The sequence below is a fragment of the Vespa velutina genome, chromosome 2 (assembly GCF_912470025.1).
Source record: "Vespa velutina chromosome 2, iVesVel2.1, whole genome shotgun sequence".
Lineage (NCBI taxonomy): Eukaryota > Metazoa > Arthropoda > Insecta > Hymenoptera > Vespidae > Vespa > Vespa velutina.
In genome coordinates this window covers 9,015,354-9,028,232 of record NC_062189.1, presented here as the reverse complement: position 1 = coordinate 9,028,232, position 12,879 = coordinate 9,015,354, and the positions used below count along the sequence as shown (strand labels likewise).

General features: G+C 35.8%; 1 protein-coding gene and 1 long non-coding RNA gene across 5 annotated transcripts in view; one reads left to right on the top strand and one right to left on the bottom strand.

The window, feature by feature from the left end:
* Positions 1-12,879, top strand: part of LOC124946489 (headcase protein) — a 134,053-nt gene that overhangs the window by 3,074 nt on the left and 118,100 nt on the right. The window lies entirely within an intron of this gene.
* On the bottom strand, positions 9,737-11,744 carry LOC124946491. 2 transcript variants are annotated; one of them, XR_007100096.1, is made up of 3 exons: positions 11,663-11,744; positions 10,744-11,539; positions 9,737-10,397 (listed from the first exon to the last, which is right to left on the bottom strand). It is a non-coding gene; the product is annotated as an uncharacterized LOC124946491 (long non-coding RNA). The 2 variants fall into 2 exon arrangements; XR_007100097.1 differs by having other exon boundaries at positions 9,737-11,539.

Sequence of the window (12,879 nt, the reverse complement as noted above, 5' to 3'; positions counted from 1 at the left end):
TATTCGAGAGATATTCCTATATATTCTGCGTACTTTATATGCACTATCCTTTTTAAAGAAAGCCAGGCAGCTGGATCATTTTGGATCTTCTCAGAAAGGCTTACGGACGAACGGTTAAGAGGAACGATTACCTCTTATAAACGTAACCTAATATCCCTAAGAATCATTTTATGTTATTTGAAATTTTGATATCACACTCTCCTATTCTAGGATAAGATTTCAACGAAAGATAGAGGTAGTGTCTCTTTGATTTAAGACTATTGGTCAAGTTAACCTATAAAAGGAACATTAGAACGCGATCTTTCGGTCGAATCGATCCGATCGGTTTCATTCGAAGTTAAGAAAATTAGAAAGAGAGATAGAAAGATTCTTTTCTTTTAGTTCGTTTCGAGGAACAAAGAAAAGGGCACTTGAGTAGAAGCAGAAAGCGGAAGTTCTTCCCCTATTCAGGAACTTTCCAGACGAGGTTTCCAAAGAGGCTGAATGAAACTGCGAGTGAGTTCGTTTTGCGAAAACAAAGTCAGAGAGAGGAAGGAAGGAAGGCACGTTAGAAGATATATATATATATATATATATATCCTATCAACAACCATATATATATATATATATATATATATATATATATATATATATATAGGGTTGTTGTATACAATCATATGTCGTTTCTCGAAAGTTTCTTTACTCGAAGGGAGAAAAGACGACGAAGGGTAGCGAAGACTGAAGAAGATTACGATGTCGGTCCCACCCACGGTGTGCGTTTGAGGCATATTCGGCGCATCCTATATTTAGTTCACGATCTTCAGGCTTGGAAACCTATCCTATTTTTGTCGTACGTTCCATCGAATCTTTTCGACGAGGAGGAACGAAGAAGATCGTGAAAAAGCATTATAAGCTTTTGCTATCCGACGTTTTCATTATCCATGTGTATTATTTTTAATTAGAGTATTATATATGAAAGAGTTGTTGAGATGTTAGATCGCGTTTTTTTTTTTTTTTTTTTTTTTTTTTTTTTTTTTTTTTTTTTTTTTTTTTTTTTTTTTTTTTTTTTTTTTTGTCGCAAAGATCGACGCACCTAACAGACAATTAATATAATCGTATTTGTCGATAAACGAAGGAACAATTTCACTTATGTATATAGGTTTATATATATATATGTATATATATCTGTGTATTGCGCGAATATAAAAATAATATATAGTATATCTGTTACTATCGTGGTACGATTTCTATTTGTAAGTTCGGTCTCGTGTTGCGATTAAAAAAGTGCGCGTTCGCATAAAGGAACCGGAGCCGTTTTCGTTTCGAGCTCAATCAGGCGAGTCTTACGCGACACGGCCGAATGCTTTTGCACTCGAAAGCAACGTTCATAGAGTTTTCAAAGCCCCATCATACCATAGGGATTCATCGAGAGTCTCTTCTCAATTTCTCCTTCATCTTGGCTTACGAGTGTGTATGTTGCGTGAAAGTATAAAAAAAAAAAGAAAGGAAAGGAAGAAGAAAAAGATGAAGATGACTATGAAGAGTGTTGGTGAGGAGGAAGTGGTAAGAGAGAGAGAGAGAGAGAGAGAGAGAAAGAAAAAGAAAGAAAGAGAGAGAAAAGGTACGGGAAAGAGAGGGGGAAATGTTTATGGCCTTGACCGTGGCCACCTCCTCAGGGCCATCAAGTAAAGGAGTCCGATGCTTTAGCAGCTTTTCAAGGCCGACTGCATTGAATCACGGCATCGCGATGCATTTAAAGAGGCAAAACGACGAGAGGGAGTACATTCAAAAATTTTTACACGCTACTACCATCTTTCTTCTTTTCAAAGGACCCATTAATTCCCTTTTTCGAGTTTTTTTTTTTTTTTTTTACCATACATTGATATATCGATTAAAAAAAAAATTCTCTGATCTGAAACATTCCTCAATCTGAACTTGTTTTTCAATTCAACGATAAAAGTCTTAAAGATGTTGCTGCTATTGTATAATCCTCATCCAGGAAACGCGAGTTTTTTTTTTTTTTTTTTATTTTCAATCTAACGACGTGTCGCTAGGAGGAAGCTCGTAAAATTTCCAGGAAAGTGTCCTTTGTCTCTTTCTCCCCCTCTCTCTCTCTTCCTCTCTCTCTCCCTCTCTCTCTCTTCCTCTCTCTCTCCCTCTCTCTCTCTTCCTCTCTCTCTCCCTCTCTCTCTCTTTCTCTTTCTCTCCCTCTCTCTCTCTCCCTCTCTCTCTCTCCTTCCCTTACTCTTTGGTTCCCTATACAGCCCGTCTCGCGACACATTTTCCTCCTTTATGGGCTTCAATTAAAAGGAGGAGCTTCTCCTCCGAACTGCGCATTATCCTAAATCTTTCGGGTGGTTGTCGACCCAGAAGGGGCCACCATCTCGACGACACAATGACGAAGACGACGAACACGCCTTGTTCCGCTTAAGGATCGAGAGGATAACAACGAGGATGTCGATTACCAATTCTAAATATCGTTGTACGTAACTACAAAGGCAGGCAAGAGCAGAGGGTTGCTGGCTACTCGCTGCTACTAAAGGAACTTTTCTTTTCAAGCTTCTTCTTGACGCTATTTTTAGGGAAAATCACTTGAAAGTCCTCAGTTTATCTTTTACATATTTATTTATAAGTTCTTCAAATCGCCAATCAGTCATAAAAAAAATTCTGTTTACTGTCGATTAGGATAATTGATAATGAATTTACGACAATTTTAAATTTTAAACCGTCGTCATCAACCAATCGATTTTTCTATAAAAAGGAAAAAAGATACAAAAGAAAGAAAAGAAAATGTTGAACAATTCTCGAAGGGAAGGATAAACATGTTCTTCTTTTTCTTTTTTTTTTTTCAATTGGATTTTTTTTTTTTTTTTTTTTTTTTTTTTTTTTTTTTTTTTTTTTTTTTTTTTTTTTTTTTTTTTTGGATCTCTTTCTTTCGTAAAGTTCATAGATGTTATAAATGGATTCTTTCGGAAAGTAATCTCGAAATTTAACAACCATTTCATGACTTTTTCCTATTCGGAAGAACTGGCAACGATAAAAAATTATTTGCACTAGTTGCGTTAGTATTAAATAAATCAGAAAAACTGTGCACGAGATAAAAAGTATTTCTAAGAAATTCATATTATCAATGTTTGAGGAATTTTTGATAATTGAAAAATGACAATGTATGTAGGCAATTGCTAATTGTGATAATCTATTTATAAATTCTTCGAAGAATATTAATGTCCTATGTATATGTATATGTGTGTTATACAAATGCGTTCATATGACGTAATTTTTCGTTATAGTTTTAGTGAATCTTGCTCCAAGTAAATATGTCGTGTCACGTTTTTGACTCATCGAATTCATAAATTTTCCTCTTTGTATGTAAGTACGTGGTTTATCGTAAAAATAATAATAATTGCTATGATTAATGAGATCTTTGTTTTCACGTTGAATTTCCTTCGAACTTGTTAATCCGTGAAGATTAAGAAATAGGATTTCGTTCGAGAAAATTTTATTTGTTATAAAAAATATTAAAGTCGTTTCTCACTTTCACTACGAAAGTATTACATCATTAAACGTCAACCTTTTATTTATATACAACCATTATCCTTTTTTCACGCTTTTAATCATGATTATAACGGAATTTTATAAGACCCTTAATTATAGAGATCTTATCCATACGGATGAATTACACCATATTCGCATTTGCTATTTGAGTAAAAATTTACAGCTTCAGGTATAGTGATTATCACTTTCATCGTTTCTCCATTATCGATCGTTTTTAGTGGCTCTCGAAGTAGGTAAATGATCGTTATGTGTTATTCAATTGTATTCGATGTGATCAATCGATAATTCTTTCTTCAAACATAGTAATTAACGCGTGAGGAGGTCTTCGATGATATTTAGAATATTACCCCATTTATTCTCGTCTATATTTTCACTACAAACTCAAAAATGTGCGTTGCAAAATGTCAGGGTCGTTTTTTTATATTGCTCAATCTTACAAACAAGTTCGTGGATCAACTTTCAAAGTTGATGAAATACCTTGAAATGCCATGAAGGCCACTCAATGTTGCAGGACTTTATTCAAAATCTTTTTCAAATTTTTTTTCTAACTTTTTATATATTAAACTTACAAAGATGCAAATAATCAATACGGTTTATATAATATGATAAATTAACGATGATATAACGGAATAGTTAATAACGGAAATAGTTCAACTATTGACAATTTTGATGAAATCTGTAAATTTTATTAGATTTTGTATTGTAATATTTCATTAATTTTTATGTAATTCAGAATGCAGTAGTGGCATATTATTGGTTTTTTTTTTTTAACGCGATGTTTTTAAGACTCGATAAAGTGTATCGGTAAATAAATTGGAGTGAAAAGTAAAGCAACGATAAAGGTAGTGAGAGAGCTTAGAGAGGACCGGCGAGTTTGGGGATTGACCCTGAACCTCGAATCTAGAACCTCGACCTTCAAGTTCGCGAGAGCGAGAGAGAGAGAGAATGAGATAGATCTCCCAAGGATGCCTTAAAGAAGACGGGGCGAGATGTGTACCATCTCTCTTCTCCGCCTATCAGTTGTGTGTTTCTTTTTGTAAAGGTCGAATTTGCCCTTAATTAAATTCTCTTCGAAGGGTGGATATATTCACCCTCTCCATGACAAATCCAGTTGAATTTTCGCGTTATTATCGGACCAAGAGGCTGGTCCTCACCTTCTCTTTTTTCTTTTTCTTTCATCCCAAATAAGACATTCCATTCGCGCCACAGCGAAGCGAAAGAAAAGGTCGTGAGTGTTCCAATTATTAAAAAAAAGAAAAAAGCATCTTGAAAGATCAAGAGAGACGTTAAAAGACATTTTGTTCTCTTTCATTCACTCTATTTTCTTATCATTTTATTGCTTATATATTCATACATATATTTTTTTTATAATTTATAACATATACTTTACAGATAACACGAGATTTTAATAATTTGTTTTATATGATAAGATTTTATGCATAGGATAAGATTTTATGCATACATATTGGCTTAAGATGTATAATAAATCTGTCGTTTTTTTTTTTTTTTCTTTTTTAAATGGATTGTATGGAAGTAATCTAAACGTGACGAGCTTGGCTGTTGTCTTATGTTGCTTCCTTTTTTCCTGATTATTTTTTTTTCTTCTATCCTGAAATGAACTTGCGGAGTGTAGTCGCGTAAGAAGGAGAAAAGTTTATAAAGGGATTAAACTTCGTTATAACTCGTGCCTCTGTGAGTTTCTTTCTTCTTTTTTTTTTTTTCTTCAGCTGCTACACGAACTCGTCTGATACTTTTTATCCTTCCCTCGGCGCTAGGTTAATAATAACAAGGTGACTTTCATTATTACCGCATGTTTAACTAACCGGCCGGTCGGTTAACGAGATTAGACGGGCCAACTATGGTATCGCGAAAATTACGCGCTATGCCGACCCACGTTTTAGTGATTTTAGTCTCTCTCTCTCTCTCTCCCCCTCTCTCCCTCTCCCTTTCTCTCTCCGTTTTTAAAATTTGCGATTGACTGGAACGCTTGATATTAACGAAATCAAGTTATTTCTAAACGCAGAAAGAGCTTGATAATTACATGACACCGAGGTGAGATTTTTTTTTTAATTTTGAATGCCGAACTAATTTTTCACACAAATCGATTATATTCATTTAATAATTTTCATAATTTTTTTTGCAGATCGAGGATACAAGAGAATTGTTATATTTTTTTTACATTGTATTTTCCTTCCATCAGAAAAAAATATTTGTGATATCTTCGAAACTTTATTGGAAAAGAAATTTGAAAGTTCTGCAAAATTGAGTGGCAGTCACGAGTGATCTTAAGGACATTTCAAAGTGTTAAATAATATCGTTGATGTACCACAATTGACCATATTTTATATATGTACATCATTTTGATTTGTTTAATGATTATGAGAAATATTATATAAAAGTATTATATAGCATTCGTCATGGAACAAGATTCCCGAAAATGAATTTTGTAGTCCTCGTCATTATCTCGTGGCTTATATTGTTCAATCGGTAGAAATGTCCTTCACACGTTGACCCAAACTCGCGTATCTTTTATCTTGTATTTTCTGCAAGGGAGAAAGAGAGACGAGATTACATACCCGCGTATCCGTCGACGAATGCGTAATAGACTGTTTGCCAAATTTATGCAAATGCATAGATCGTATAAGTCGGGTAGAGGAAACGACGACGACACGCCTTCTCTTCTCGCATGTCGTTAACATTCATGAATCGAAAGCCACTCGTAGTCATTCCTCTCCCCTCTGCCCCCTTCTGCCTCTTCTCCCTGCTGCCCCCTCTCCATGCTGTCTCCTCTCCCTTCCGCCCCTTCTCTCTTCTTTTTCTCCTTTGTCTGGTTTCATCCTTCGACGATCGCTTTTGCGCCTTTTTTAGTAAGCAAACCACGCTTTTCCATGATATAAGACTAAGAAAAGGGGATTCTTGACTGGGCTGAATGCTTGCTTGATTATTTGGCTTTGTCATGAATTCAAATGCTATTTGAAAAGATCGTTAAAAAAATAATACAAAGGGGACAATGTTAGTTAACGAGAGAAATCGATAATTCGAGGATGTCGAGTACTTTTTAATTGGATTTACTTTTGTCCGATTCGAGGACAATTCTATATGAATCGAGATCACTTAGGTGAGATCGAATAAATATAAGATAAATCGGATTTTATCATTTAATGTATTATATATTTTTTTAATGAACGGAATATAAGTGTTATTATATTTCTCTTTGTCTCTTTGTCTCTTTTTCTCCCCCCCCCCCTCTCTCTCTCTCTTTACGATGGTATCTTGTAATTTTGGAGAGACGTATGTATCACTATAGAAAGCGAGAAAGAGCGAGTAGGAGAATGGGGAAATGGGGATAGTAATTTGGAAAGGTACAATGAGTACGAAACGGTAGGAGAACAGTCAGGCAGCCCTTCTCGAGGTTAATTAGCGTAGCCCCGATAGTGGCGTTCAGACCGTGTTTGTCGATGGACCGTTTTCACGGGTCCTCGGCTACAGGATGATTTTCGTTAAAAATATCCACCCCTCGGGCAAGTCTAGTTACATTTAAACCCATGCGACGTGCAGTACCTATTTTAGAGAGATAGATAGATAGAGAGAGAGAGAGAGAGAGAGAGAGAGAGAGAACGCGCGGGGTGTTCGTACAAAGAGGTCACGTTTTCAAAGCACCCATCGAATGACCGTAATTAAAGAAAATTACGTCTCGCCTTTTGCAAAACACATTTCCAAAAAGGTACTCATGCCATTTGTGCAGACAGTCCTTCCGTTATTGATCGGATCGTGACAAGAAAATATTTATAGTTGATGGTTAATCGCGTCTCTCTCTCTCTCTCTCGATTCTAATCATGCAACGTAATTCTCTTTACGTCGTTCTCGGTGAAATGAGAAGACAGCTGTCCGGGCAGAGTTATTATATCAAATGGACGTTTCAAAAATTCTGCTAAATATTCGCGGTTAATTTTGATTTCAAGGATAAATGTTATCTTTATTACGCTGGTATTCGTGTAAAAGTATCAGAATTCATGCGTATGTGTTTTTTCTGACGTATATGTACACGAGTTTCTTGTAGGAAGTGTTAGAGAGATACTTCATAAATTTCTATTTCTTCCTTGTATAATTAGCCGTTAGAAAAACAGACATTATAATCGTCATCTTTCTCTTATATCATTCACATTTTTATCTCACATATAAAGCAGCCATCTAATTTGCAGTACGCGCAAAACTAGGAGAAACGTAGCTCGGCATATGCTGCTGATATGTAGTCATCGTCTAAATCGCCGACTTTAAAGACCGAGGAGAAACATGAATCCTTATTTACGCGATCTCTATTCGTTATCTTTCTATCTCTCTTTCTCCCTCCCTCTCTCCCCCTCCCTGACCCTCTCTCTCCTTCTAATTCTTTTTCATTATCAATTCTCAACTACTTTTGCTATTTTGTTTACACATATTTTCTCTATTTCTTATTTATTTTTATTTCCTAATTTATTGATATTTCTTACCTTGGCAAAATTAAAAGTGAAATTTTATGTAAAAGCAGAAAAACTAATTCCTTTTTCTTTTTGGCTTTTTGAAGCCACTCGAACAAGTACCTATTTATATGGACTGTGCGAATTCGTATGAATTATTACAAGTCTAAGGATGGTTTACTGGTAATTGCTTTGTTAACCTCGTATTTATCTCTCCCGAGATGTTAGTTTGCTCTTTTTACGCTTTCTCTCTCTCTCTCTCTCTCTCTCTCTCTCTCTCTCTCTATCTCTATCTCTATCTCTATATCTATGCTTCAAACACAGAAAGGACGATTGTTATTACATCGAGCTCGAGTATGTTCCTTTGCTCTTCTGCTTTCTATTTTGTGTAACATTTATAATTAAAGAACAATAACGAGTCATTCTTCAGCAATAATTGTTTATTATTCTCAGATTCTTTTCTTTATAAATTTTCTTTTTACAGTCAATCCTTTTACAGTCGCTATATACGATACCGTAAACGATATTTTGACGAATAAGACCCCTTTTTTTTTTATTGTTTTTCTTTTTCTTTTTTTTTTTTGTTATAAGAAATGGCATGAGAGAATTAAATGATAAGAATTTTATCTTTCGAACATACGTTTGTTGTTTACTCGGTCAGTATAATTTCATCGTTTCGGACGTAACAATTAAAAGCTTTTGCTATAAGGAATTTGTATTTTCTTTGGAAATACTCGTATAGAAAGAGATTTATCGTTTGAAATCTATGTTTGGTGAAAGATTAATGTATAAACTCGAAATCTTTTGATACGATACACGTATTGCTTTGTCGCACGATTGTTAGATTTATACGAAAAGAAGTAGGGAAAAGTCGCGATAATGAAAGAAAGATACGCGTCAAGGTAAAACACATACACGTGTCACGGTGAACAGTCACCTCCTTAATATTAGTTGCAGGAAAACTTTCAGATAAATTTCATACTTTTTTCAATCGAATTTTGATCGAGATCAAGAGTGAAATACATATTGCGCTAAAACAAACAGGAAGAGAATAGAAAGTTTGATATTAGAAAATAAGAAGATGAGTAAATTTTATTTTAGAAAATATTTGTATTTTTTTTTTCTTTTTCTTTTTCTTTTTTTTTTTTTTCTTGCCAAAGGAAAGAAGTGAAATTGCTGCTCCTGTTTGCAGACGTTTCAACGTGACCCGATTCGCGTTGGAACGATTCAAAGGGTTAATTAATCATGAACGAAGTATCACTCGGGGCCTCATGATCGTGTCTGAAATATCGAGATAATATAGCGAGATTGTTTATTATCTACTTTCATAGAATACAGTACTTTCCTTTCCGAGTGTTTATATCTTGCGGGAAAATATTGGTCCTTTTTCTTTTTTCTCGTAAATACACCTATACGCCTATTATAGCAGATTTATTTCATGAAATGGATGAAAAATCGTAATCGAGTTTAGCATCGAGATAAAGATGCGATGAGGGGGAGGGGGGCTCATGTTTCTTTTTAATGCCATTTCTGGTTTAATTAACGAATCGAGTTGTCGTTTCTTGTAGTAGGAATGGTCTTTATTAACATACAATTAAAATTGGCGCATAAATGCACGTGAGAAGTAAAGTCATAATGCGAATAAATTTTTTGCAATGCGATACACGTAGAGATGAGCAAACGAATGAACGAATAGCGTGATATACACCAAATTTTTATTCTCTTTCCTCGCTCATTGTCTGTTGTATGTACTTATAACGTTTATTAATAGTAGAGGTAAAAACCTGCCGTAAGAACCGGTCCCCAGATTCTTCTCGGTAGAAACGACTCTTATTCTGCGTCATTTCGAAATGTAGAAAAACAAATCTTTCTTCCTTTTTTTTTTTTTTTTTTTTTTTTTTACAACCCTTAATCTTTCTCCTTTCTGTCAATTCATTTTAATTTATATTCATATTTCAAACATCATTGTAACAATTAATGTTTTAACAATTTGTGACCGAAAACACATCAGATTCTTCATTCATTATCATTTTTAAGTTTATTAGAGTTGATCCACGAAGATACTCGTATGTTTCTGCATAGTCAGATAGCTCGACGTTTCAAAGTCAAATAATTTTCTCACTTTCCCCCTCTCACTTTCCCCCTCTCTTTATCCATCTCATTTTCTTTACTTTATCGTACGCAATCGCACGTGGCAGCTGCTAACGTTCCTTCGTAGCTTCCTTGGAAGGATCTTCACGTCTCTAGTAATTCGTGAAGCGAATCGAGGAATCCCATCCGCGTCGTTCAAGGACATGGTGAGACGTCAAAGACGGAACCATCTTTCGAGGGTCAATCCTTCTTTCTCTTTAATACGTTCGCTGTCCTTTTGATGTACGTTTATATAGAATCGTAAAATAAATTCGACTAGAAATTGAAGACGAAAGTAAATGGAATGTACGGATCTACGTTTGAAAAGGGTAAATGCTTGTTAAAAGAACAGTCACGAAACAATGGGTCAATATCAAAAAACTTTCAATCCTTCAAGATACTACTCCCGTTCTTATCGATTATCGATGACCAATAAACTCAAGAAACGATTGTTATCCATTCGATTTCGAAAATAATTACAGAACCGCACTATGTGATTACTTACGAAATCTGAGAACGGAAGGAAAACCGAATGAAGGAGAAAGGAGAAAGGATATCTAAGAACAGCATTCGCTTGTACACAATTTAATTTACTTTTTTCATATTGAAAATAAAATCTCACCCGTGTCATTTCATGGAACGTATATGTTGACAGCGTATCCTTAGCTATCAGAGACACGTAGATATTATTTACGGGAATTTTTCATCTCCCGTTAAACGAGATCGTCCGATTACATGTCCGTCTACGTCGCATTTTACACTTGATGTGCATCGTATATAAAACTGACGTGAGAAAGTTTCCCGAGTCGAGAAAATATCGATATTTTCTCTCTCTCTCTCTCTCTCTCTCTCTCTCTCTTTCTCTTTCTCTCTTTCTCTTTCTTTAGTGGATTTAATAAGATAATGGAAGAGTTCGTTCGAGCTATTACTACTTGTTGATGTTGCGGATACTCTCTCGTAATTCGTTATATCATCGGACACATTAGTTAGCAAGTCGTGATTCCGTGAATTGCTTCAACGATTCACCATAATCGACTTTGCCAGTAGCATTGTGTATACGAGATCTCCTACATGTCTTCGTTTTTCGTCGTAACTGCCTTGGACGGTCTTTTAATGTAGATAATCGTTATCGCCGTAATGTGAAATAGAGATAGATAGAGCAATAGACGGAGAAAAAGAAAAAGAGAAAGAAACAGTGAGTTGAATGGGGTGCATCACTTACTTAACCCTTTGCTTTGCAGTCTGCCGTCTTGTCTGCCGTATACTATACCCTGTCTAGCCTTCTAATCTCGTTCGCAGTACTGTTAAGTTACACTATAATCATTCTCTGTAATTTCGGTTCGTAACAAGCCTCTCCAATTTCCTGATCTCGATTAATTATCACATTAACTGTCTCGTGTCTTATTGTGTAAAAATATCTATAAGAAAAGGTCAGACCAATCAATGAAATTCTTCGTTGAAAGATGAGAATAATATATTCTTTCCAAAGTATATCGCGATCGCGAGTGCAAGTGTACCGGGTAAAAAGATGATCGGATTACCAAGATCAAAGTGTCATTCTCTCTCCCGTTCTCTTCTCTCATTTCTCTTATAAAGATCGTTCAAACAAATGCTACAGTGACGGCAGGCACCTGTACATATATAAGCTCCTTGCGTATTTATAGATAACAAATGTCTTGTTTACCCCCTGTATACGCGTCGTTCTTTTTATAAGTGTCTCTTGGTATCTAATAGAGATGAGGAAGAGGGAGGGAGGGAGTGAGGGGGGGGGAGAGAGAGATGCAAAGAAACGAAGAAAGATGTGGGTGTGGCGACAAAGTGTGATATTCCAAAGGTAGTTGACGTTCAAACGGGAATAAAGAGAGAGGAAGCTAATGTGATCAAAATATACGTTCCCAGCATTTGTTCGATGGTTGGTCGGTTGGTTGGTCGAGTGGCCGGTGTATTAGCGATGTTTTCGCTCGAGGCATTTTTGCGCAGTTAGTCGATAAAGCTCGTGACTCAGATGCCCTTCCGTTTCAGGTCTCAATGACAATCCCAATAGCACCTACACGCATAGTGACCGAGCGTGCGAAAGAGAGAGAAGGAGAGAGAGAACGCGCGCGGAGAGAGAGAGAGAGAGAGAGAGAGAGAGAGAGAGAGAGAGAGAGAGACGCGAGAGAGCCACGCGTGCGCTACCCACCGATCTCTGACTCTCATTCTCCTCGATGCTTTGGGCGTGTCACGAGCGGACAGCGCATCGATTTCGCGCGAGTACTCGTGCATGGATACACGCGTGTAGATAGTCGACAATGTTGTTCGGTAAATGCAGACTGTTTTTCCTTCCAAGTATTATGATCAGCTATGCAGAGAGTATTTTGACTTATTATGATTTATTGTAACTTTTTATGCTGTTCTGTTTTTTTTTAATATTATATATATATATATATATATATATATATATATATATATATATATAGACACATACGCATACGTATATATATATAAATTTGATTTGCTCATGCGTCATAATAATTAAATTCATTCATTTGCCATTGTTCGATTCACTGTATAGAGAGTTTGTAGTATGTGACTGGATCGACTTTACGATTCATATCGCACGTGTGCTCTAACCGATCGAAGTTCTTTGAAGTTCTTCCTGTCCTTGTGCGAAGGCAAACTACGATGACTGAAATAGAAAGGGAAGGAAGAAAAGACGTGATTTTCTTCGAGCGTTAAAAGTCACGACAAGGTCAGATAAAAATGCTCTCCCGCCTAA